The sequence below is a fragment of the Oculina patagonica genome, chromosome 6 (assembly GCF_052425735.1).
Source record: "Oculina patagonica isolate OP01 chromosome 6, crgOcupat, whole genome shotgun sequence".
In the NCBI taxonomy this organism is placed as follows: Eukaryota; Metazoa; Cnidaria; class Anthozoa; order Scleractinia; family Oculinidae; genus Oculina; species Oculina patagonica.
In genome coordinates, this window is record NC_135763.1 from 4,806,233 (window position 1) to 4,832,740 (window position 26,508).

The following is a 26,508-nucleotide window of genomic DNA, read 5'->3' on the forward strand; positions in this document are numbered from 1 at the left end:
CGTGACAAGTTTCAGAGGACCCGTGACTGCTCGCACTATATTTAGATTAGAACGGCAATTTTTTTTTTTTTTTCAATTGCAAGTCTCCTTGGCAGCCTTTTTTGGGGGGTTGTCAGCGCTTTCCACGGTTCACTTTTCTCATAATTCAACGTGGCCGTGACATTTTCGGGTAGAAACAACAAAATTACCAGAAATTGCCTCGCATCCTCGCTAGATCGTATTGCAATACAAATGAAAAAAGGTGAATGTGAAAAGAGCGAAGCTAATTTTTAGACTTCACCGTGTAGTTCTGAATAGGACTGTGCACAAATTAGTTACACATAGATACAAATTCTAACTACACTAACACGAGACATTCAATGTGAAGAGTTTATTGAGGATGCGTCAGTAACTCATCTGGGGCAAAATGTATCATCGCATAATTACAATTTGAACCTTGCAAATAACAACTACTGGTTCCAATATAATAAGCTCGATCTGCTGCACGGAATAAGCGAACACAGATTACAATTATTCACGAAAATTGTTCAAATAAAAACTTAAAAAACAGGAAAGCGAACGAAGATGAAGACTGACCGACCCAAAATGACCAAAATGTCCCGCCAAACATTCCGTCAGAATATTAATTTCTGACTAATTCATTCAGTCAATCAATCGTCAGAAGAGTGAAGGTTCGCAAAGAAACACTGCAAATAAAAGTTTCTGAACTTGGCTAGCGCTATTAAAAAGTTTCTATCTTAAAGCAGAATTTAAATGAGCTGAGGATATGTATTTCAAGATAGAGAGATGAGATTACCTTAAAAAAATATTAATTTTGTAGGGCCAAAGAAATAACTTAATAGCGGAAAGCTTTGATAGCGAATAGCTATTTCACAAGATAAAATACTATTATTACTACCAGTGAATTTATGTGTCCGTTATCGGGGCGGATCCAGAATTTTATGAAGGGGGACGGGGGGTGCGGTTGGAGGGGATGGCCGAAGTAAAAACATCAATGCCACTACGGGGTGTAAGGTGAAGCCCCTCTTAAACAAGACAATTGCCAAAAAAGATCTTTTCACATTACTTAGAAATGATGAAACAAACCCTTAAAGCCCTCCCCCTCCCTCGATCTGCTTACTATTGTAGGTTGCTAATGAGATTGTCGCACTGTTTAATAAGTGCTAACATTTAATCTTAAAAGAAACGATACCTGATAAGCTTTTAAATCATTTCATTTTTAGGTTCAAAAAGATATAAAAATTTTAATGGACTCTATAAAGTTTTTTTTTTAGATTTCATCAGTATCGACATCAGTAATGTCCGTAATGTGATTTCCCGTTTCGGGAATAACGACTTTCTTCTACATGTTTGTAGTGAAAATTTCACAGGAGACATTAATTTAGGCACATATTATAAGATGTTTTTTTTTACGTTTTTGTGCACTTTCGATATGAGAAATTAACACCCGCCTTTACTATATTAAAACACTATATTAAAAGTTGCTAAAATATACATATCATTTTCATTCATTAATTTAAAAGATAAATTGGTTTTTATTTATTACTGAAGTTTCAATAATACTTTCACTAAATGGAAACTTGAATGAAGACGTGAATATTTACGATATACGATGCTAACGCATTTTGGTTCAGAGTTCTTATTCCGCTTTAGAAAGCAAAACAGAAGACTCTGGACAACTTCACCTTCTTTCCACCATTATGATAATGAGTTAATCAGCTATCTTTTTAAAACAAGAAGTATGCATGACGTTTGGAACCTGATACGCCCTTATCAATGTGGCTTTCTTGATTAAGAGCTGTTCTTTCCGAAAACAGGCATTTGCAGAGAGACACTTAAAACGTTCACTACAGAGGTACCACTGAAGCTCAAGGGGCAACTTCAAAAGCAAAGGTCAGGAAAAGACATTAAAGGTTTGTTCGCATGTTTATATGTTTCACAAGAAACAAATATTGATCACCTCGAATAGTACAGTACACGTATGCAGTTTACAAGTGTCAACTTCACTTGGCTTTACAAGCTAAATTTGACAATTTCAACAAGATATACTTTGAACGTTACAAACGTCTGCTTGTGTCAATTATTGAACTTAAAATATATTTACCATCTACTAAAGGATACTTACTAAAGATGAACCAAGCCAAGTTGTTTGCTGTGCTGTTTGCATTGTGTCTTGTTATGGCGTTGGTTACTGACAGCGGGTAAGGAAAGTTAAAGAGTGACTGAAATAATTCAGTGACAAAAAGACAACTCAAACTTTACTGTACATTATTGAACATCTCGCTTCTTTCAAGGCTACTTAAACCGAAGTCTTCTCTAAATCCAGCGAAATATCTAGACAAAAATGATGTGAACGCCGTACAATTTGTCCTTTACAGCCATCTGAGTAATTCGAAGAGGTTTCTGCTTTTTAAAGGGGCTAGGTCACGGTATTTTAGGTAATTCTATTTATTTTCGTTAATTAGGAGCTCTAAACTTTAAATTGGCAGAGCCAAAGTCTTTTATTGGCAAAACAACGGCCACATAACACACAAGGATGATTTTCGAGCATTGTAAATGAGCTAACGTTTTTTTAAGTTTACGTAAACGCAATCCGTCTTAATCTTGTTAAATTTTGCCCATCCATGCCCTTTTTGGCCTTTATGTGTTTTTTTTTTAGTTCTTCTACAGTTTAAAGCCGTCCTTGTGATATTTCAGTTAATTCTATGAAAAGTCGGTTGGTCAGTGCCGAAATTGCCTAAAATTGTATTGTTGTAAAAGTTACCAGCAAACCCTTAATTCTCCTTCCTGTTCCACAGTAATGCAGCGCGCACAAAGAAAGGAAATGAGGATAGCGAATGGAAAGATCTATTTTCAAAGTTTATGGAATGGGAGAAGAAAAAGAAGACTGGAGAGGAAAAAAAATTGAAAGACGTCTAGCAACTAACGTAACGTGATTTGATTCACAAAGGAGTTAAATATGAAACGGGAACTAGAAGTAGACCGCCTTGAGAATGTTAAAAACGTAAGCACTTAACTTGCTTAGAAAACAATTACTGTATGTCTGCTAATGAAACAATAAACAATAATGATGAACAAAGTCATGGTCTAAATTAAATGTATTCAGTTTTCTTTTCTTTTTTCGCAGTTTTTGTCCGAGACGTTACTAAGCAATAGTGACCTACCCTCCCGGCACTATGATGGTACTGTATGACAATTTTCCAAGTACAGTCGAAAACGACCAGCTCTATTTGGTAATACGACCACCATAATGAAACCCGGTTTGAATTGTCACACAAAGCTCCTGTAACCGACCGCTCCCGTAAGCAAGTGCTATCACCTTCGGGAATTACCAACTGTCTCTTCCTTCGAAAGATTCCCATGAACATGCCATGACAATCCGCGAGCCTCTCGATCATGCTGTCATAATGTTCAGTCACTCAATCGTCAGAAATTGCATAACAGAAACACTGCAAGTTAAGTTTTTTTGAACTTTGTTTTTAAAACTTTTTAAAGTTGAATGTAAATGAACGGACCGGAGAATATATTTTTAAAGATAGAGAGAGAGAACTGTTTAATAAGTGCTATTCATTTAAACCTACAACCTCGGGTCTTTTGTAATAAAAGAAACGATTCCTGATGAGCGGGTAATCTCATTTTTATCTTCCGGTTAAAAAAGATATTAAAATTTTAATTGACTCTAGAATTTTTTTTTTTGCAGTTCTCGAAATTATTTTTCTCCGTGACGTGGTTTCCCGTTTCAGCAACAACAACTTTCTTTTATAAGAAGAAAAAAACAATGTTTCGGGCTCTTATGAACTGAAATTAAGAAGGTTTAACAAGATAAGACTAATGAAAAGCGCCCTAAGTACAACTAACTGTGTCATTTAAGGTGATCTACCTCGTCCCCAGGCGCCGGTTGGCCGAACGTTGAGGCGGTAAGGCGGGAAAACAGGGAGCGCGGGGGTTGTGCACGACCAAGGACGAGGACTCCTGGGGAAGAGGTAGACAAATTTCCGAGCAATACCTTTCGTTTCTCTTAGCCGGCCTGGCACGAGAAAACGGAGGGCTCTGGGGACATATGATTTTTGAATTAATTCGAGTTTTTTTGATTGGCTGTTTGGAACAAAGAATTCCTAAACGAAAGTCGAAAACGTAACGACTCTCTCGTACATTCTTTTGAAACGTCATGACTGCAGACATGAAGACCGGAAGTCCTAGAATCTAAGACTGGAAATCCTGTGTCCCCAGAGCCCTTTTTTTCCTCGCGCCAAGGCCCAGCCGGCTAAGAGAAACGAAAGGGCTATGGGGACGAGAATGATTTCCGAGTACTCGGCACTGTTTGGATTACAGCTATTTCGAGAAAGGATGTCGGACGAAAGCATTTAAGCCTACGCGACAAGAACGAACAGTGTTCTGGGTATTCACTGCATAAAAATTTTGCATATTGGTCTACATGAAATGTACAAGTTTGTATTTTTGCACGTGAAAAATTTGTTTTTCCTCTCAGGAGGCCTGTTTCTGTAGCCTAAGGACCCAATTATATGGCGAATTTCAGCCTGGCTTGCCGGGCTGGAATTTTGTTGCTATTACATGGAGAATTTCAGCCCGGGCTGAACACTTTAAAAATTGAATAATTATCGTTGCCGCCATTTTCTTTCGTTGAAAACCACCACTGCACATCCGCAAATTCACTTTCAGCCCGGGCTGAAATTGAAAACGCGATTACATGAGGTTTTTCAGCCCGTTTGCCTGAGCTGTATATTTAGATTGATTTAGATTATTTTTATGGGAATTACAAATAGCACTTAGTTGAATTAAAGCTCCTTCCGTATTCATTGTTGTTTATATCGTTGCGGATCAAGAACTTTATACGGGGGTGGCCGAAGTCAAAGCACCAAAGCCCCTACGGGATGTAAGGAGAAGCCCCTCCAAAACAAGATAAGGACAAAAAAACGTCTCATCGAAAGGATTTTTAAAACATTACTCTCTGGCAGCCACCCCCCCCCCCCCCCGATAAGTGATAACATTTAAACCTACGATATCGGGTCTTTTACGATAAAAGAAAACCTTAGGATGCCACATAAGCGGGAAATATCATTTTCATTTTACGCCTAAAAAGTTTTTGTCAGTTTTTATCAATATCGAAAATGTAAAAAAAAATATCGAAAATATTAATGCCGTTTCGGGAACAATGACTTTCTTCTAAGAAGCAAAAAACAATTTCAACTTGCTGAAGGACACGACATCGGCAAAAGTACTTGCCCGCGCTAAATGGGACACTTTAAGAACTTGGAATATACATTATCGATTCTGAAGCTCGATCATTTCACGTATAAGATGTAGCATAATGACTCGCCTACATATATATCGCAAGTTTCAACCCTCGATCATACCATTTTAGAAAACACCATCTGCTAGTTACTCCATAAAATCTAAAATGATGAAATTATCAGTATCCCACAGAGGGACAACTCTGTGGAACCTTTTACCAAAAGAGTGCCGCAAAGCAATATCCCTAAGGAGTTTAAATGTTTTAGCGTTTTGACCTTTTTATCAATCAATCAATCAAACTTTATCGTTGAAACATTCGTAAAAGTTTTATATAAGACTTTATCTACTAGTACTTTAAGAATTTTTTCGCGTTTAGTTTTAATTAGTGTTTTTATCTTATTATAGTCTAAGTTTCAAATGCCTTTTTTACAAAAAAGCTTGCAAATTGAACCATTAAGAATTTCGCAGGAGACATTTTTGAGACACAGATTAAACGATATTTATTTTTGCGTTTCTTTGTATACGTACTACATGTACTATGTAAACAGTAGTGATAAAACACTATATTAAAAGTTGCTAAAAGATGCATTTCATTTCCATGCATTCATTCAAAATACGAATTCATTTTTTATCACTGAAATTCTATATTACTTTGGCTAAACAGAAGCTTGAACTACAGCTGAATATTTCACGATGCTAACGTATCTGGGTCCAGATGTCTTATACTGTTTTAGAGAGCAAAACAGAAGAAAAAGGTTGTATTTATCGCTCAGGCCAAATTCACCTTTATCCCTTGATGAAGAGCTTCTCAAACTAGCATCGTGACGTATGGTCACGTGGTACCTGATAGGCCCTTATCAAGTTTGTGGCATTCCTGCTTAAAAGCTTTCCTTCCGGAAAAGAAACACTTGAACTTTCACTACAGAAATACCACTGAAACACAAGGGGCAACTTCAACAGCAAACGTCAAGGAAAAGGCATTAAAGGTTTGTTTGCATGATCATCTGTTTAAAAAAAAGGAAAATATTGATCACCTTGAATGATACATGTGTTAACAAGAGTCAACTTCATTTTGCTGTACAGGTTAAATTTGATAAATCCATAAAAAGATAACATGACAACTTTGAACATAGCAAAGTCTGCGTGCGTCTTCTAAACTCAACCTAAAATATTTTTACCTTCTATAAAAGGACAAAGACAAAGATGAACCAAGCTAAGTTCTTTGCTGTGCTGTTTGCAATGTGTCTTGTTATGGCGCTGGTCAATATCAATGGGTGAGTAAAGTTAAAAACTAAAATAATTCAAGTAAAGAAATGCTCCTCGCAGTGGAATTACTTAAAGAATTTGCAAAGAAAGAAGCCTGAAAACTTCAGGGCTTCAATGGGACTTTAATCCGTGAACTTCGCGATACAGGTGCGATGCTCTACCAACTGAGCTATGAAGCGACACATTACGAGCAAGGTCAATTGTATGTTCTTATTTTTCCCGTGAAAGAAAATTCGGTAACGAGAAGGCAACACAAAAATCAATGTTCATTGAGAACAACTTGCTCTGATTAGTCTAGCTTCTCTAAATCGTGCAAAATATTAGGGCAAAATGATGTGAACGTACAGTTTATCCTTTGCAGTCAAAGGAGTAATTCGAATAAGCTTTCTGATTTTTAGTCAGCAACGAGCAATATTTTGCCCTGATGTATCAGATGTGAAATTTACCCGTAAACCAATAATCTCATTTCTGTCCCACAGTAATGCAAAGCGCATAAAAAGGCGCCGGGATCACCGCCTTACAGAGAGAGGAAGAACTCCACATCAGTATGAACATCTCGTAAAGACTGGGAAAAGTCCAAAAAAGGAAAAGGGTGGACATGACGGATTTGTGCGAAAGGATTTGAACTTCTAAGCACTTGCTTAGAAAACGACTGTATTTCTACTGATGAAACAATAAACAATTAGGATAAGCAAAGTTATGGTGTATATGTATTCAGTTTTTTGTTAGCAGAGGCGTTGCTAAGCAACAATGACGTCACACTCTTCCCGCATCATGCTAGCATAACAAGTTTCCGAGTACTTGTGACTGTTCAAATCACAGGCTAATATCCTCTGTCCGTGTAGCTACAGCACAGACAGCCCAGGTGTAATATTTGCGTATTAATTCACTTTAAAATATGAGTTTGTATGGAATTTAAAACTGACTTTTTTGGCGATAAATAGTGGAGAAAATACTAAAAAAAATACGAAATTGCCTCGCATCCACACACTGGATTATTTTCTAATACAAATAAGAAAAGGTCCGTGAAAAAGGCAAAGCTAATTTTTCGGCTTCAGCGAGTAATTCTGAATGGGACTGTGCCCTCATTAGCTATACACATATTCCATTATAACAGCCTGAAGGGTTATCCATGGTTTGTAAACAAACACTGCAAGTAAATGAGCTGAGAAATATATATTTCAAGATGGGGAGACGAGATAAAATACTGAAACACCGCTTATAAAATCACGTAGCTTCAAAGAATATCACTTTTTTAAGGGTCAGAGAAACAACCTGATAGCGGCGAAAGCTTTGATCGGAAAAAGCTATTTCACAAGATGAAATGATACAAAATTACTGTTGCAATATTTTCATGTTAATTAAAAATAACACTTCATGTGTTAAAGATCTTATGGATTTCCTGTGAAGATATATTTTTTTATCGGTGCTGATCCAGAATTTTTATGAGGGGCTGACCGAAGCCAAAGCACCAAGGCCCCTACGGGGTGGGGTGTAGGGGGGAAGCCCCTCTAGAACGTGACAACGGCAGAAAACGTTTCATACTGTTCCAGGCTGCTAATGAGATTCCCCACACTGAGCACGAAGTGATAACATTTAACCTACAATATATAGCAGGTCTTTAATTAACGAAAAAACCAAAACCTTACGATGCCTGATCCTCCGCTTAAAAAGATATTCAAGAACATTTTTAGTTTTTTTTTTTCAGTTTTAATCAATATCGAAATCATAAATGTCCGTATTTTCGTTTCCTGTTTCGGAAACTATGACTTTCTTCTAAGAATTAGCAAGAAACATCTGCTAATTACTCCATCATTTAAAAGTAATGCTATGAAATTATCAATATATCCCACAGTGGGGCAATTCTATGGAACCTTTTACCGGGAACGTGCCGCAAAGCAATGGAGTTTTACTAAAATGATCCATGAGTTGAATATAATTAAACATGTTAAAAGCACTGATGTTAACAATGTGTACTTTAAGAATTTTAAGCGTTTTTATCTTTTTGTTGTTAAAACATCTGTTAAATTTTTATATAACACTTTATCTGCAAGTACTTTAAGAACCTTTAAGCGTTTAGCTTAGCGCTATCTTATTATAGTCGAATACTCTTTTATCTACTAGTTACTCTACTTATACACGACCCCTAAAGCTGCTTCAATAGCTTACTGAAACCCTCATCATTTTATTAAAGGTTTTTCAGTTTGACAATGTTTCCGATTCACTGTATAGACGGTAATAAAATTCTTTAACAAGGTCAGATTTGTGTTCGATTAAATTAACTAAGTTTCAAATGCCTTTTTGCAAAAAGCTTGTAAATTGAACCAGTTAGAATTTCGGAGGAGACATTTTTTTTTACGCTTTTTGTAATCTCAATATCAGATACTAACACCCTCCAGAAAATCAGATAATAGTCATTATATACAGTAGTGATAAAACACTATTAAAAGTTGCTAAAAGATACATTTCATTTCCTTGCATTGAATAAAAGCATAAACCAATTTTTATCACTGAAGTTTCAATAATACTTTCACTAAACGGAAACTTGAACTGGAGGTGAATATTTTACGAATCTAACGCACTTGGGTTCAGATGTCTTATTCCGTTTTAGAGAGCAAAACAGAAAACAAAGGTTGTTTTTCGCTCAGGCCAAATTCAGGCTCCTTCTTGGTGTAGAAGCACAGGACACGTCACAATAGAACACTGCCTCGCTAACCTATTGTTTTTATTATACCGTAGAATTCCTGTTATAAGCCCCCCCGCTTATAAGCCCCCCCGGTTATAGGCCCATCATCCTGGAAACAAAAAAATACATCCGGTTATAAGCCCCCCCCCGGATATAAGCCCCCCTCTACCAGATGACAGTACTGAATAGGGCTAAATGTTGCTTTATTATGTGCTTTTAACTTAAAAAACGTATTGTCATCAACACTCCCGTGGCTCGTTTTGAAACGTTTTTTTTCATTCCGCTTATACGCCCTCCCGGATATAAGCCCCTCCGCTTATAAGCCCACCCAAAACCCCTTACGAAGTTGTATAAGCCCAGGGCTTATAACCGGAATTCTACGGTATTCCTCGTTCTTTTGTCCTTTTTGTTCTCTATTGTTAAAGGTGAACTGTGTCTTCTACACGAAGTAAGAGCCCAAATTCACCTTCATCCCTTGATGAAGAGCTTATCAAACTAGCATTATGACGTATGGTCACGTGGAACCTGATACGTCAATATCAAGTTTGTGGCTTTCCTCATTAAAAGCTTTCCTTTTGGAAAAGAAACACATTTAAAAAAGATACAATTTAAACGTTCACTACAGAAATACCACTGAAACTCAAGGGGCATTGTCTAAGGCAAAGGTGTGGGAAAAGGCATTAAAGGTTTGTTTGCATGTTTTTATCTTTTACAAGGAAAAATATTGATCACCTTGAATGATACATGTGTTAACAAGAGTCAACTTCATTTTGCTGTACAGGTTAAATTTGATAAATCCATAAAAAGATAACATGACAACTTTGAACATAGCAAAGTCTGCGTGCGTCTTCTAAACTCAACCTAAAATATTTTTACCTTCTATAAAAGGACAAAGACAAAGATGAACCAAGCTAAGTTCTTTGCTGTGCTGTTTGCAATGTGTCTTGTTATGGCGCTGGTCAATATCAATGGGTGAGTAAAGTTAAAAACTAAAATAATTCAAGTAAAGAAATGCTCCTCGCAGTGGAATTACTTAAAGAATTTGCAAAGAAAGAAGCCTGAAAACTTCAGGGCTTCAATGGGACTTTAATCCGTGAACTCCGCGATACAGGTGCGATGCTCTACCAATTGAGCTATGAAGCGACACATTACGAGCAAGGTCAATTGTATGTTCTTATTTTTCCCGTGAAAGAAAATTCGGTAACGAGAAGGCAACACAAAAGTCAATGTTCATTGAGAACAACTTGCTCTGATTCGGTCTAGCTTCTCTAAATCGTGCAAAATATTAGGGCAAAATGATGTGAACGTGCAGTTTAGCCTTTGCAGTCAAAGGAGTAATTCGAATAAGCTTTCTGATTTTTAGTCAGCAACGAGCAATATTTTGCCCTGATGTATCAGATGTGAAATTTACCCGTAAACCAATAATCTCATTTCTGTCCCACAGTAATGCAAAGCGCATAAAAAGGCGCCGGGATCACCGCCTTACAGAGAGAGGAAGAACTCCACATCAGTATGAACATCTTGTAGAGACTGGGAAAAGTCCAAAAAAGGAAAAGGGTGGACATGACGGATTTGTGCGAAAGGATTTGAACTTCTAAGCACTTGCTTAGAAAACGACTGTATTTCTACTGATGAAACAATAAACAATTAGGATAAGCAAAGTTATGGTGTATATGTATTCAGTTTTTTGTTAGCAGAGGCGTTGCTAAGCAACAATGACGTCACACTCTTCCCGCATCATGCTAGCATAACAAGTTTCCGAGTACTTGTGACTGTTCAAATCACAGGCTAATATCCTCTGTCCGTGTAGCTACAGCACAGACAGCCCAGGTGTAATATTTGCGTATTAATTCACTTTAAAATATGAGTTTGTATGGAATTTAAAACTGAATTTTTTTGGCGATAAATAGTGGAGAAAATACTAAAAAAATACGAGATTGTCTCGCATCCACACACTGGATTATTTCCTAATACAAATAAGAAAAGGTCCGTGAAAAAGGCAAAGCTAATTTTTCGGCTTCAGCGAGTAATTCTGAATGGAACTGTGCCCTAATTAGCTATACACATATTCCATTATAACAGCCTGAAGGGTTATCCATGGTTTGTAAACAAACACTGCAAGTAAATGAGCTAAGAAATATATATTTCAAGATGGGAAGACGAGATAAAATACTGAAACACCGCTTATAAAATCACGTAGCTTCAAAGAATATCACTTTGTAAGGGTCAGAGAAACAACCTGATAGCGGCGAAAGCTTTGATCGGAAAAAGCTATTTCACAAGATGAAATGATACAAAATTACTGTTGTAATATTTTCATGTTAATTAAAAATAACACTTCATGTGTTAAAGATCTTATGGATTTCCTGTGAAGATATATTTTTTTTATCGGTGCTGATCCAGAATTTTTATGAGGGGCTGGCCGAAGCCAAAGCACCAAGGCCCCTACGGGGTGGGGTGTAGGGGGGAAGCCCCTCTAGAACGTGACAACGGCAGAAAACGTCTCATACTGTTCCAGGCTGCTAATGAGATTCCCCACACTGAGCACGAAGTGATAACATTTAACCTACAATATATAGCAGGTCTTTAATTAACGAAAAAACCAAAACCTTACGATGCCTGATCCTCCGCTTAAAAAGATATTCAAGAACATTTTTAGTTTTTTTTTCAGTTTTAATCAATATCGAAATCATAAATGTCCGTATTTTCGTTTCCCGTTTCGGAAACAATGACTTTCTTCTAAGAATTAGCAAGAAACATCTGCTAATTACTCCATCATTTAAAAGTAATGCTATGAAATTATCAATATATCCCACAGAGGGGTAATTCTATGGAACCTTTTACCGGGAACGTGCCGCAAAGCAATGGAGTTTTATTAAAATGATCCATGAGTTGAATATAATTAAACATGTTAAAAGCACTGATGTTAACAATGTGTACTTTAAGAATTTTAAGCGTTTTTATCTTTTTGTTGTTAAAACATCTGTTAAATTTTTATATAACACTTTATCTGCAAGTACTTTAAGAACCTTTAAGCGTTTAGCTTAGCGCTATCTTATTATAGTCGAATACTCTTTTATCTACTAGTTACTCTACTTATACACGACCCCTAAAGCTGCTTTAATAGCTTACTGAAACCCTCATCATTTTATTAAAGGTTTTTCAGTTTGACAATGTTTCCGATTCACTGTATAGACGGTAATAAAATTCTTTAACAAGGTCAGATTTGTGTTCGATTAAATTAACTAAGTTTCAAATGCCTTTTTGCAAAAAGCTTGTAAATTGAACCAGTTAGAATTTCGGAGGAGACATTTTTTTTTACGCTTTTTGTAATCTCAATATCAGATACTAACACCCTCCAGAAAATCAGATAATAGTCATTATATACAGTAGTGATAAAACACTATTAAAAGTTCCTAAAAGATACATTTCATTTCCTTGCATTGAATAAAAACATAAACCAATTTTTATCACTGAAGTTTCAATAATACTTTCACTAAACGGAAACTTGAACTGGAGGTGAATATTTTACGAATCTAACGCACTTGGGTTCAGATGTCTTATTCCGTTTTAGAGAGCAAAACAGAAAACAAAGGTTGTTTTTCGCTCAGGCCAAATTCAGGCTCCTTCTTGGTGTAGAAGCACAGGACACGTCACAATAGAACACTGCCTCGCTAACCTATTGTTTTTATTATATTCCTCGTTCTTTTGTCCTTTTTGTTCTCTATTGTTAAAGATGAACTGTGTCTTCTACACGAAGTAAGAGCCCAAATTCACCTTCATCCCTTGATGAAGAGCTTATCAAACTAGCATTATGACGTATGGTCACGTGGAACCTGATACGTCAATATCAAGTTTGTGGCTTTCCTCATTAAAAGCTTTCCTTTTGGAAAAGAAACACATTTAAAAAAGATACAATTTAAACGTTCACTACAGAAATACCACTGAAACTCAAGGGGCATTGTCTAAGGCAAAGGTGTGGGAAAAGGCATTAAAGGTTTGTTTGCATGTTTTTATCTTTTACAAGGAAAAATATTGATCACCTTGAATGATACATGTGTTAACAAGAGTCAACTTCATTTTGCTGTACAGGTTAAATTTGATAAATCCATAAAAAGATAACATGACAACTTTGAACATAGCAAAGTCTGCGTGCGTCTTCTAAACTCAACCTAAAATATTTTTACCTTCTATAAAAGGACAAAGACAAAGATGAACCAAGCTAAGTTCTTTGCTGTGCTGTTTGCAATGTGTCTTGTTATGGCGCTGGTCAATATCAATGGGTGAGTAAAGTTAAAAACTAAAATAATTCAAGTAAAGAAATGCTCCTCGCAGTGGAATTACTTAAAGAATTTGCAAAGAAAGAAGCCTGAAAACTTCAGGGCTTCAATGGGACTTTAATCCGTGAACTCCGCGATACAGGTGCGATGCTCTACCAATTGAGCTATGAAGCGACACATTACGAGCAAGGTCAATTGTATGTTCTTATTTTTCCCGTGAAAGAAAATTCGGTAACGAGAAGGCAACACAAAAATCAATGTTCATTGAGAACAACTTGCTCTGATTAGTCTAGCTTCTCTAAATCGTGCAAAATATTAGGGCAAAATGATGTGAACGTGCAGTTTATCCTTTGCAGTCAAAGGAGTAATTCGAATAAGCTTTCTGATTTTTAGTCAGCAACGAGCAATATTTTGCCCTGATGTATCAGATGTGAAATTTACCCGTAAACCAATAATCTCATTTCTGTCCCACAGTAATGCAAAGCGCATAAGAAGGCGCCGGGATCACCGCCTTACAGAGAGAGGAAGAACTCCACATCAGTATGAACATCTCGTAAAGACTGGGAAAAGTCCAAAAAAGGAAAAGGGTGGACATGACGAATTTGTGCGAAAGGATTTGAACTTCTAAGCACTTGCTTAGAAAACGACTGTATTTCTACTGATGAAACAATAAACAATTAGGATAAGCAAAGTTATGGTGTATATGTATTCAGTTTTTTGTTAGCAGAGGCGTTGCTAAGCAACAATGACGTCACACTCTTCCCGCATCATGCTAGCATAACAAGTTTCCGAGTACTTGTGACTGTTCAAATCACAGGCTAATATCCTCTGTCCGTGTAGCTACAGCACAGACAGCCCAGGTGTAATATTTGCGTATTAATTCACTTTAAAATATGAGTTTGTATGGAATTTAAAACTGACTTTTTTGGCGATAAATAGTGGAGAAAATACTAAAAAAATACGAGATTGTCTCGCATCCACACACTGGATTATTTCCTAATACAAATAAGAAAAGGTCCGTGAAAAAGGCAAAACTAATTTTTCGGCTTCAGCGAGTAATTCTGAATGGAACTGTGCCCTAATTAGCTATAACAGCCTGAAGGGTTATCCATGGTTTGTAAAGAAACACTGCAAGTAAATGAGCTAAGAAATACATATTTCAAGATGGGAAGACCAGATAAAATACTGAAACACCGCTTATAAAATCACGTAGCTTCAAAGAATATCACTTTGTAAGGGTCAGAGAAACAACCTGATAGCGGCGAAAGCTTTGATCGGAAAAAGCTATTTCACAAGATGAAATGATACAAAATTACTGTTGCAATATTTTCATGTTAATTAAAAATAACACTTCATGTGTTAAAGATCTTATGGATTTCCTGTGAAGATATATTTTTTTTATCGGTGCTGATCCAGAATTTTTATGAGGGGCTGGCCGAAGCCAAAGCATCAAGGCCCCTACGGGGTGTAGGGGGGAAGCCCCTCTAGAACGTGACAACGGCAGAAAACGTCTCATACTGTTCCAGGCTTCTAATGAGATTCCCCACACTGAGTACGAAGTGATAACATTTAACCTACAATAGCAGGTCTTTAATTAACGAAAAAACCAAAACCTTACGATGCCTGATCAGAAGCTGGAAATATTTTCATTTTCCGCTTAAAGAGATATTCAAGAACATTTTTAGTTTTTTTTTCAGTTTTAATCAATATCGAAATCATAAATGTCCGTATTTTCGTTTCCCGTTTCGGAAACAATGACTTTCTTCTAAGAATTAGCAAGAAACATCTGCTAATTACTCCATCATTTAAAAGTAATGCTATGAAATTATCAATATATCCCACAGAGGGGCAATTCTATGGAACCTTTTACCGGGAACGTGCCGCAAAGCAATGGAGTTTTATTAAAATGATCCATGAGTTGAATATAATTAAACATGTTAAAAGCACTGATGTTAACAATGTGTACTTTAAGAATTTTAAGCGTTTTTATCTTTTTGTTGTTAAAACATCTGTTAAATTTTTATATAACACTTTATCTGCAAGTACTTTAAGAACCTTTAAGCGTTTAGCTTAGCGCTATCTTATTATAGTCGAATACTCTTTTATCTACTAGTTACTCTACTTATACACGACCCCTAAAGCTGCTTTAACAGCTTAAACCCTCATCATTTTATTAAAGGTTTTTCAGTTTGACAATGTTTCCGATTCACTGTATAAACGGTAATAAGATTCTTTAACAAGGTCAGATTTGTGTTCGATTAAATTAACTAAGTTTCAAATGGCTTTTTGCAAAAAGCTTGTAAATTGAACCAGTTAGAATTTCGGAGGAGACATTTTTTTTTACGCTTTTTGTAATCTCAATATCAGATATTAACACCCTCCAGAAAATCAGATAATAGTCATTATATACAGTAGTGATAAAACACTATTAAAAGTTCCTAAAAGATACATTTCATTTCCTTGCATTGAATAAAAATATAAACCAATTCTCATCACTGAAGTTTCAATAATACTTTCACTAAACGGAAACTTGAACTGGAGGTGAATATTTTACAAAGCTAACGCTTCAGATGTCTGGGTTCAGATGTCTTTTTTCGTTTTAGAGAGCAAAACAGAAAACAAAGGTTGTGTTTATCGCCAAATTCACCTTCATCCCTTGATGAAGAGTTTATCAAATTAGAATTATGACGTATGGTCTCGTGGAACCTGATACGTCTTATCAATTTTGTGGCTTTCCTGCTTAAAAGCTTTCCTTTCGGAAAAGAAACACATTTAAAAATAGACACTTGAACGTTCACTACAGATGTACCACTGAAACTCAAGGGGCAACTTCTAAAGCAAAGGTGTGGGAAAAGGCATTAAAGGTTTGTTTCCATGTTTTTATCTTTCACAAGGAAAAATATTGATCACCTTGAATGTCAAAGTAAACAGTCACGGGCCAGAGGCAACTTCATTTAACTTTTCAAGCAAATTTGCTAATTTCAACACGATTTGTTTGAACATAACAAACGTCTGGGCGCGTCTTTACTTAACCTAATATACATAACGTTCTATTAAAGGATACTTACTCAAGACAAAGATGAACAAAGCCAAGTTCTTTGCTGTGCTGTTTGCGATGTGTCTTGTTATGGCCCTAGTCACTAACAGCGGGTGAGTAAAGTAAAAAGTAAAATATTTCAGTGACGACAAGGCAACTTAAATCAATGTACATTTAACACCTCGCTTCTTTCAAGGTTGCTTGCTCTGCAGTCTAGCTCCTCTTAAAGGAGCTGTGTCACGGATTTTTAGCCAAATTTAGGCATGGGAAACTGGCCATCAAATTCGGTGAAATATAAAAATAACCGCTTAAAACAGTGAAAGAATATTTCAATAGCATAGCAATTACAAAAGAAGGTACGGATGTCCAAAAGTGAAGAAGATTGAAACGGATTGCGATATAGGGTTTTGAAATACTGTTGGGCTGAACCGTTTTCAAAGTTAATCTCGTTTGCTTGTAACTTAATAACGCCCGGGAGACATATTTGGTTGTAATGAAGCTGTGGTTTTGTAATTTAGATCAATAGAAGTAATTTCTTTGCAAACGTTAAGTTTCATAGCTAGTATTTGGCAAAACTTAATAAAATAAACTTAACTCAGCCGCGACACAGCCCCTTTAATCCAGTGAAATATTAGGATAAAATGATGTAAATGTACAGTTTATCCTTTGCAGTCAACTGAGTAATTCGAAAAAGTTTTCTGCTTTTTAGTCAGAAGCGAGTGGTATGTTGCGATGATGTATCAGTTGTGTAACCCTTAATCTTTTTTGTTCCACAGTAATGCAGAGCGCGTGAGAAGGCGTCGCCGGGAACGGCGCCTCACAGAGAGAGGAAGACGAGATTGGTGGGAAAATCTCGGCACAAAGACTGGGAAAAGACCAAACAAGGAAGAACGTGACCATGGAGATGCAGGGTCACCCTGGGAGAAACAAGCAAGGACTGGGAAAAGACCAAACAAGGAAAATGATGGATTTGCGCAAAAGGATTTCAACTTCTAAGCACTTGCTTAGAAAACAACTGTATGTCTGATGAAACAATAAACAATTAGGATGAACAAAGTAATGGTATATGAATTCAGTTTTTTGTTAGCAGAGACGTTGCTTAGCAACAGTGACGTCATACCCTTCCTGCATCATGCAAGCATAACAAGTTCCCGAGTACTTGTGACTGTTCAAACCACAGGCTACCATCCTCTATTTGTGTAGTCACAGCACAGACAGCCCAGGTGTAATATTTGCGTATTAATGACACTTTAGATTTGAGTTTGTTTGATTTAACTGAAAATTTTCGGCGTTTAACAGGGGAAAAATCACTAAAAATATAATTACGATATAGCATCTGGTGTTGTTTTCTATCATTAAATCGTGTTTCTAAGCAGTTAAAAAAGTTTTGGTCAATATATCCTACCTTGTATGATATAAAAGCGAGCTGGGGGGTCTCAGCATTTGACTAGCTACGGAAATTGTTCGAATTTTATCACAAAAACTCCTTTGGCTGCCATTCTACCTACTGATTTAAACTGCTAATGAGATTCCTTGCAGTGTTTAATAAGCGATTCATATGTGTCAATACATTATATACTTAAAGTATTAACTGCCCAGTAATGCCGATGATAAAGATCTCCGAAATAATACAAATGAGAGGGGCCTGACGGGGTAAGTGGGAACTGGGATTTAAGTTAATTTTCACTGGGAAAATGGGATTTGGGTCACTGGGACTGGGAGTCACAAACAAAAAACAATGGAATTATGACTGGGATGTATGAGATTAATACATGTAATACCCCGCCTCTTCAGGACCTCAAATGATAAAAAGCCTGTACGTGAAAAGGGCAAAGCTAATTTTTGGGCTTCACCGATAGGAGGCTGTACCCTAATTAGCACACAAATACAATCATAACAGCCTGATGGGTTATTCAAGGTTCGTAAAGAAACCCTGCAATTAAAATTTTCTGAAATTGGCTATTTACAGTGTCCAAAGCAGAATTCAAATGAGCTGAGAAAATGTATATTTCAAGATAAAGAGATGAGATTAAATACTGAAACACCGCTTTTAAAATCAAAGAATATCACTTTTTAAGGGTCAGATAAAAACTTGATAGCGGCTAAAGCTTTAATAGGAATAGCTATTTCATGCGATAAAATATTACAAAATTATTGCTGCAATATTTTCATGTTAATTACAAATATATTACCGTATTCGTTGTTGTTATCGGTATGGATCCACAATTTTATATGGGGGTGGCCGAAGCCACAGCATTAAAGCCCCTACGGGGTGTAGGGAAAAGCCCCTCCAAAACAAGGCAATGACATAAAATGTCTCATGGAGAGGATTAAAAGACTCCTTATACCCCTCCCCTCCCCCCCCCGCCCCCTTCGAACTGGCTACTAGCTTTGGCTGCTGAGATTACCCACAATGTTGAATAAATGATAGTATTTAAACCTGCAATATCAGGTCTTTTACGGTAAAACAAAGCCTTAGGATGCCTGATAAGCGGGAAATTTCATTTTCATTTTCAGGTTAAAAAGATATTTACTTTTAATTTGCTCTGGAAAGTTTTTTTTTAGGTTTTATCAATATCGAAATCATTAATGTCGGTATTTTTGTTTCCCGTTTCGGGAACAATGACTTTCTTCTCAGAAACAAAAAAAAACAATTTCAACTTTCCGAAGGACACGCCATCGGCAGATGTACTTGCCCGCGCAAAATGGGACACTTAAGAATTTGGTAGAAATTATCGATTGTGAAGATTGATCATCTTATGTATAACATTTACCATAATGACTCGCCTTCATGCATGTCTCTACATATATATCACCAGAAACCCATAAGGGTTGAAACGTGTAACTCCCTATGATTCGCATTGTACAAAGCGTTTGCACATTCGTTTACACTAAGTACCATATTTGGAAAATCACGAGAAACATTTAACCAGTCAAAATTACTATATTTGGATTAAATTCACTGCGCGCGCTAGCTCGCGCTTGATGGCGTAATCTTGTTTTTGAACAAGCTTTGTTGAATAAAGTTAAATTTGGTTAAGTTCTCCTATTTCATCTTCTTGAAGTAGTCTGGAGAACTTCACTACGATACACTTAATGTATTTCTTTAGTTTCTGTAAGAAATTTACGGCGTTTAGGTCGAAATTCAAGCAACTTACCGCAAAACCAAAAATTATGTTGCGTGTGTCATTATGTGTATAAAGCATTCGCGTACAAACTCTTCGTGTTTCCAAATATGGTACTTAGCAAAAATGATTATTCAAACGCTGTGCGCGCGCGTTACACGTTTCAACCCTTATGGGTTTCTGATATCACCAAGTTTCAACCCTCGTACAGCTTTAGAAAACACCATCTGCTAATGACTCCATCATTTAAAACTAATATCATGAAATTATCAGTATCCCACAGAGAGACAATTCTATGGAACCTTTCAACGGGAGAGTGCCGCAAAGCAATATCCCTAAGGAGTTTTATTTTTTAGCGTTTTGATCTTTTTATCGTTGAAACATCTGGGAAAGTTTTATATAAGACTTTATCCACTAGAACTTTAAAAACTTTTATAGTTTTTAGTTTAGCGTTTTTATCTTATTCATAGTCGAATTCTCTTTTATGTACCAGTTACTCTATTTATACACGACCCCTCAAGCTACTTAGCTTCAACCCTCCTCTTGATTAAGAGAAGGTTTTTGTATTGTAACAATGTTTGGGATCATATAAAGGGCAATAAAATTCTTTAACAAGGTAAGATTAGTTTTCGATTAATTTATCGTTAACTGAGTTTCAAATGCCCTTTTGCAAAAAGCTTGCAAATTGAACCAGTAAATATTTCACGGAACACATTTTTTGAGGCACATGTTAAACGATATCATTTTTTTACGTTTTTTTTGTACTCTCGATAACAGAAATTAACATTCCCCAGAAAATAAGTCATTATAAACAGTTGTGATAAAACACTAAGTATATTAAAAGTTGCTAAAAGATACATTTCATTTCCATACATTGATAAAAACCATTACCTGAAGTTTCATTAATACTGTGACTAAACAGAAACTTGAATTACAGGTGAATATTTTACGATGCTAACGTATCTGGGTTCAGATGTCTTATTCCGTTTTAGAAAGCAAAACAGAAGACAAAGATTGTGTTTATCGCCCTTGCCAAATTCACCTTCAGCCCTTGATGAAGAGTTTATCAAACTAACATTATGACGTATGGTCACGTGGAACCTGATACGTCCTTATCAAATTTGTGGCTCTCCTGCTTAAAAGCTTTCCTTTCGGAAAAGAAGCACATTTAATAAGAGAGACTTAACGTTTACTGCAGAGGTACCACTGGAGCTCAAGAGGCAATAAAGGTTTGTTTGCATGTCTATATCTTTCACAAGGAAAAATATTGATCACCTTGAATGACAAAGTAAACAGTTTCCCAGAGCCAACTTCATTTAGCATTTCAAGCAAATTTGTTAATTTCAACACGATTTCTTTGAACATAATAAACGTCTGCGCGTCTCAACCTAATTTATATTTACGTTTTATTAAAGGACACTTACTCAACACAAAGATGAACCAAGCCAAGTTCTTTGCTGTGCTGATTGCAATGTGTCTTGTTATGGGGCTGTTCGCTAACAGCGGGTGAGTAAAGTTAAAAATTAAAATAATTCAAAGCAAAGAAATGATCCTCGCAGTGAAATTGCAATTTAAGAAATTGCAAAAAAAAGCCTGAAAAACTTCAGGGCTTCAACGGGGCTTAACCCGTGACCTCCGCGATACCGGTGCGATGTTCTACCAACTGAATTATGAAGCGACACATTGGGAGCAAGGTCAATTGTGCGTTCTTATTTTTTTCTGTGAATGAATAATTCAGGGAACGACAAGGCCACTCAAAAATCAATGTACATTAAACACCTCGCTTCTTTAAGGTTCCAGCGAAATATTAGGACGAAATGATGTGAACGTAGTTTATCCTTTGCATTCGAATAAGGTTTCTGCTTTTTAGTCGGCAACGAGCGGTATGTTGCCCCGATGTATTAGCAACAGTTGCGTGAACCCTTAATCTTTTTTGTTCCACAGTAATGCAGAGAGCAGGGGAAGGCGTCGCCGGGAATATCGAGTCGGTTCAAAGACTGGGATAAAACCAAACAAGGAAGAGCGTGGCCATGGAAATGCAGGGGCAGCCGGCTGGGAAGATCAAACAAGGACTGGGAAAAGACCAAACAGGAAAATGGGGAAATGATGAAACAATAAACAATTAGGATAAACAAAGTAATGGTGTGTCTGTATTCAGTTTTTTTGTTAGCAGAGACGTTGCTAAGCAACAGTGACGTCATACCCTTCCTGCATCATGCTAGCATAGTAAGTTTCCGAGTACTTGTGACTGTTCAAACCACAGGCTACCATCCTCTGTTTGTGTAGTCACAACACAGACAACCTAGGTGTAATATTTGTGTATTAATGACACTTTAATATATGAGTTTGTATGGAATTTAAAACTGAAATCTTTCGACGTTAAACAGGGGAAAAATCACTTAAAAATGCTAAAGTACCCAAAAAATGCTAAAGTACCCAAAGCTCCTAAACTTTTGCATGTTCCGGTTTAAAAGAGATATTAAAATTTTAATGGACACAAGAACGTTTTTTTTTTTCAATTTTTTTGGTGGTTACGTCAGTAAGCACGTATGCCATCGGGTCTGTTAGTAAGTCCGTCCGTTTTTTCATGGGAATAACTGCTGACCGCTACGTTGTCAAAACTCTTCTTTAGTGGAAGAAGAAGAAGGGCTGAGCCCGAAACATATGGAACATTGAATTTTTTTCGAAAGGCACTTAAATACTCATTTAGTAAGAACCTTGTTTTTTTTGTACTATTACAAGCCACAAGTGCCACGCAGTACACGGCTTTTTTTTTTCTTTTTACCACGTTGTCAGAACGTATACGACATTGAATTGCAGGCTCGTTATCCCATGTCCTTTTGTACTCACGCATGGTTGACCAAACAAAGAAAATGGCGTCTGTTGTAGGCTCTTTCGAGGCAATGTTTTTTGTCCGTTAACGATTAAAAGACATGTTTTGAAGTCAAGAATTGAAGGAAATGAATCTGGAGAATACTCAACGGCAGAAACAAGTGGACATCGAGGTCTGTAAGTCTTCGTTTCCGCGTCGTTTGTCAACGAAGAAATTTGCGAGACACAGACGAAACGTAACTCAAACTACGAACTTGAAATGTAGTTCTCAGGACTTGCACGCTCAGCTAAATGCAATAATTGCACTAGAACAAAAAAAAGGAAGGTGGCGGATTTGAACCCGAACTCACTCGCTAGACTAAGAGTTACGGCTTGCAAAAAAACATTTGTGTTCGACTAAATTCACTAAGTAACAAATAACTTTTTGAAAAACGCTTGCAAATTGAACTAGTTAGAATTATTTTTACAGGAGTCACCTGTTAAGGCACATATTAAACGATATTTATTTTTTACGCATTTTTGTATTCTCGATTTTTGAAATTAACACCCTCCAGAAATAAAAGTAATTATATATAGTAATGATAAAACACTAAATTAAAAGTGGCTAAAAGATACATTTTATTTCCATTCATTAATTAAAAGCACTAACCATTTTCACCACTGAAGTTTCAATAATCTTTTGACGGCTAAACGCAAATTTGAATCAGAGGTGAATATTTTACGATGCTAACGCACTTGGGTTCAGGTGTCTTATTCCGTTTTAGAGTGCAAATAAGAAGACAAAGGTTGTATTTATCACTCTGCCGATGGCCAAATTCTCCTTCATACCTCGCTTATCAGTTAATCAGCTGTTTTTATCACACTAGAATTATGCATGACGTATGGTCAGGTGGAGCCTGATACGTCCTTATCAAGTTTGTGGCTTCCCTGCCTAAAAGCTTTCCTTTCACAAAAGAAACACATTTTAAAAGAGACTTTCAACGTTCACTACAGAAGTACAACTGGAGTTCAAGGGGCAACTTCTAAAACAAAGGTTTGAGAAAAGGCATTTAAGGTTTTGTTGCATGTTTAAACGTTTCACAAGAAAAGTATTCATTTGATCACCTTGAATGAAACAGTTAGTTTACTTAGGGTGCTTTCCATTAGTCAGAACTGACCAGCCGGTCGACGTCCGGTAGTTTTAAATGTGAAATGGCCTCTTTTCCACAAGATGTTCCCACAAATCCACCACAAATGTGTAAAATATTCAGTTATGTATTGGCTGATTTGACAGGGCATGTCTGACTAACAACGGAATCCTGTTCTCAAATACCGTAAAAGTCCGGTTATAAGCCCTGGGCTTATACAACTTCATAAGGGTTTTTGGGTGGGCTTATAAGTGGAGGGGCTTATATCCGGGAGGGCTTATAAGCGGAATAAAAAAAAAAAACGTTCCGAAACAGGCCACGAGGGTGTTGAGCGAAATGCGTTTTTTAGTTAAAAACGGATATAAAGCAACATTTAGCCCTTTTCAGTACTCTCATCCGGCAGAGGGGGGCTTATATCCGGGGGGTTTATAATCGATGTATTTTTTTGTTTCCAGGTAGATGGGCCTATAACCGGGGGGGGGGCTTATAACCGGAATTTTACGGTATACCGGTCTGGCCAGCCAGTTCCGACTAATGGAAAGGGCCCTTAAAAAAGTCAACTAATTTAGCTTTACAAGCTAAATTAAAATTTGACAATATTAAACACGATTGCTTTAAACATTAAAAAACCTCTTCTTATTGTGACAACTACAGAACTATATATTTACCATCTAATAAAGGACACTTACTAAAGATAAAGATGAACCAGGCCAAGTTCTTTGCTGTGCTGTTTGTAATGTATCTTGTTATGGCGCTGGTCAATAACAGCAGGTGAGTAAAATTAAAGAGTAAATAATTCAGTGACAAAAACGTCCGGGCGCCAACTTAAACATCAATGGACATTGAACGCCTCCCTTTTTACAAGGTTACTTCCTCTAAAGTCTAGCTTCTCTAAATCCAGCAAAATATAATCACAAAATGATGTGAGCGAACTGTTTATCCTTTGCAGTCATCTAAGTAAACTGAATAAGGTTTCTGATTTGTGGTCACCAGCGATATGTTTTTCTCGGCTGATGCTTTTGTGAAAGTTACTAGTAAACCCTAAATCTTTTTTCTGTTCCACAGTAGTACAGGGCACTTTGTAAGGCGGTTCCGTGGTCACCGCCTCACAGAGTGAGGAAATCGGGATAATAATGGATGGGAACATCTCATCTCAAAGAATGGGAACAAGGATAAGCTGGAGAAGAAAACGAATTGTGAAACGCCATCGCTTCTGCATGCATTGCGTGCCATTTATTAGTCAGAAGCGAGCGGTATGTTGCCTTGAAGTATCAGTTGTGAAAGTTACCCGTAAACCCGTAATCTCCTTTCTGTTCCACAGTAATGCAGAGCGCATGGAAAGGAGTCGCCGGAATCGGCGCCTTACAGAGAGAGGAGGAAGACCCTCGGATGGGTGGGAACATCTCGTAAAGAGTGGCAACAACGAAAAGACTGGTGAGGAAAAAGAATTGCCAGAGGGGCGTAGCCATGAACGTAACGTGATTTCATTCACAAAGTAGATAAAAATGAAAGGAACTAGAAAAATGAAAGTAAAACCTGAATCTTAAAAATGTAAGCACTTACTTAGAAAACTATTACTATCTGTCTGCTGATGAAACAATAAACATAGTCATGGTCTACACGAATTCAGTATTTTTTGTCTTGATTTCGCAGTTTTTGTCCGACTAAGCAGTACTGACAGACCCTTCCTGCACCATGCTAGTACCAGCCAGTGATCGGGCTCTCTGGTAGAGGTTGGGGCGAAAGGAAAGCGGAATGAAAAAGGAAAGGAAGGGGGAGGGCAACATTCGGCTTGCTATGCTCGCCGATTTCTTTTCACCCTATGCCCAACTAGGAAGGCTGTTCGCAGGCTATGACAAATTTTCTAAGTACAGTTGAAAGCGACGAAATCCGGTTTGAATTGTCACACAAAACTTCCATAAGCCACCGCAAACACGGGAAGCAGCGTGGCCGGGTGGTTTTGGTTGCTTTTCATGTATTCTGGAGGGCTAGTATTCAAGCCTTCCACCCTTCCACAAGCTGGATTTGTTCTCGCAGTACCGAGCTCATCTCCTCGACCACGCTTTCGCCGCTCTCAAGCTGTTTTTCTGACCCGTAAAAAGTGAATTTTTTTAAAGCCACGCAATTTTACAAAACGGTGTTTTAGTATTTAATCTCGTCTCTCTATTTTGAAATATATATTTCCTCAGCTCATTTGAATTCTTCTCGGGAAACTTTTAATTGCCAACTTGCTAGTGGGGTTTGATAGCTATGTTGTACTAATTTGCAATAATTCTACAATATATGGTTTTTGTACAATATAAAAAAGCCTTAGAATACCTGATAAGCGAAGCAGTTAAAAAAGATATTAAAGTTCTAATTTACTCTAGAAAGTTTTTTTTTTTTCAGTTTTTATCAATATCGAAATCATTAAGATCCGTAATCTCGGAAACTTTCTTTTAAGAAGCAAGAAACAATGTTTCGGGCTCATATTACCGATATTAAACCGGTAAAAGAGACAATCCATACTTTTTGAGACATACCGGTATATTAAACGATATTTTTTACGCTTTCTTGTACTCTCGATATCAGAAATTAATGCCCTGCAGAAAATAAAATTCATTATATACAGTAGTGATAAAACACTATATTAAAAGTGGCTAAAAGATACATTTCATTTCCATGCATTAATTCTAAACATAAAATTTAATTCATTATTATCACTGAAACTTCAATAACACTTTGAATAAACAGAGACTTTAATTATAGGTGAACATTTTACGACGCTAACTTATATTATTAGGTTCAGACGTCTTATTCCGTTTTAGAGAGCAAAACAGAAGAAAAAGCATGTATTTATCGCTCTGGTCAAATTCCTCTTCAATCCCCGCTAATGAGTTAATCAGCTCTTTTTATCAAACTA

General features: G+C 36.8%; 5 long non-coding RNA genes across 6 annotated transcripts; all 5 read left to right on the forward strand.

The window, feature by feature from the left end:
• The first annotated feature begins 1,636 nt into the window (after positions 1-1,636).
• On the forward strand, positions 1,637-3,071 carry LOC144656180 (uncharacterized). Of its 2 annotated transcripts, none has more exons than XR_013571274.1 (3): positions 1,637-1,913; positions 2,117-2,201; positions 2,799-3,071. It is a non-coding gene; the product is annotated as an uncharacterized LOC144656180 (long non-coding RNA). The 2 variants fall into 2 exon arrangements; XR_013571275.1 differs by having other exon boundaries at positions 1,838-1,893.
• Positions 3,072-6,006: 2,935 nt separating this feature from the next.
• Positions 6,007-7,342, forward strand: LOC144655928 (uncharacterized). Its single transcript, XR_013571221.1, has 3 exons — positions 6,007-6,239; positions 6,444-6,527; positions 6,999-7,342. It is a non-coding gene; the product is annotated as an uncharacterized LOC144655928 (long non-coding RNA).
• A 2,426-nt stretch (positions 7,343-9,768) lies between these two features.
• Positions 9,769-10,920, forward strand: LOC144657107 (uncharacterized). The gene is made up of 3 exons (XR_013571464.1): positions 9,769-9,891; positions 10,094-10,177; positions 10,650-10,920. It is a non-coding gene; the product is annotated as an uncharacterized LOC144657107 (long non-coding RNA).
• A 2,493-nt stretch (positions 10,921-13,413) lies between these two features.
• Positions 13,414-17,802, forward strand: LOC144657439 (uncharacterized). Its single transcript, XR_013571528.1, has 2 exons — positions 13,414-13,488; positions 17,299-17,802. It is a non-coding gene; the product is annotated as an uncharacterized LOC144657439 (long non-coding RNA).
• LOC144657440 (uncharacterized) lies at positions 16,326-25,231 on the forward strand. Its single transcript, XR_013571529.1, has 3 exons — positions 16,326-16,349; positions 24,287-24,377; positions 24,928-25,231. It is a non-coding gene; the product is annotated as an uncharacterized LOC144657440 (long non-coding RNA).
• Positions 25,232-26,508: the final 1,277 nt, after the last annotated feature.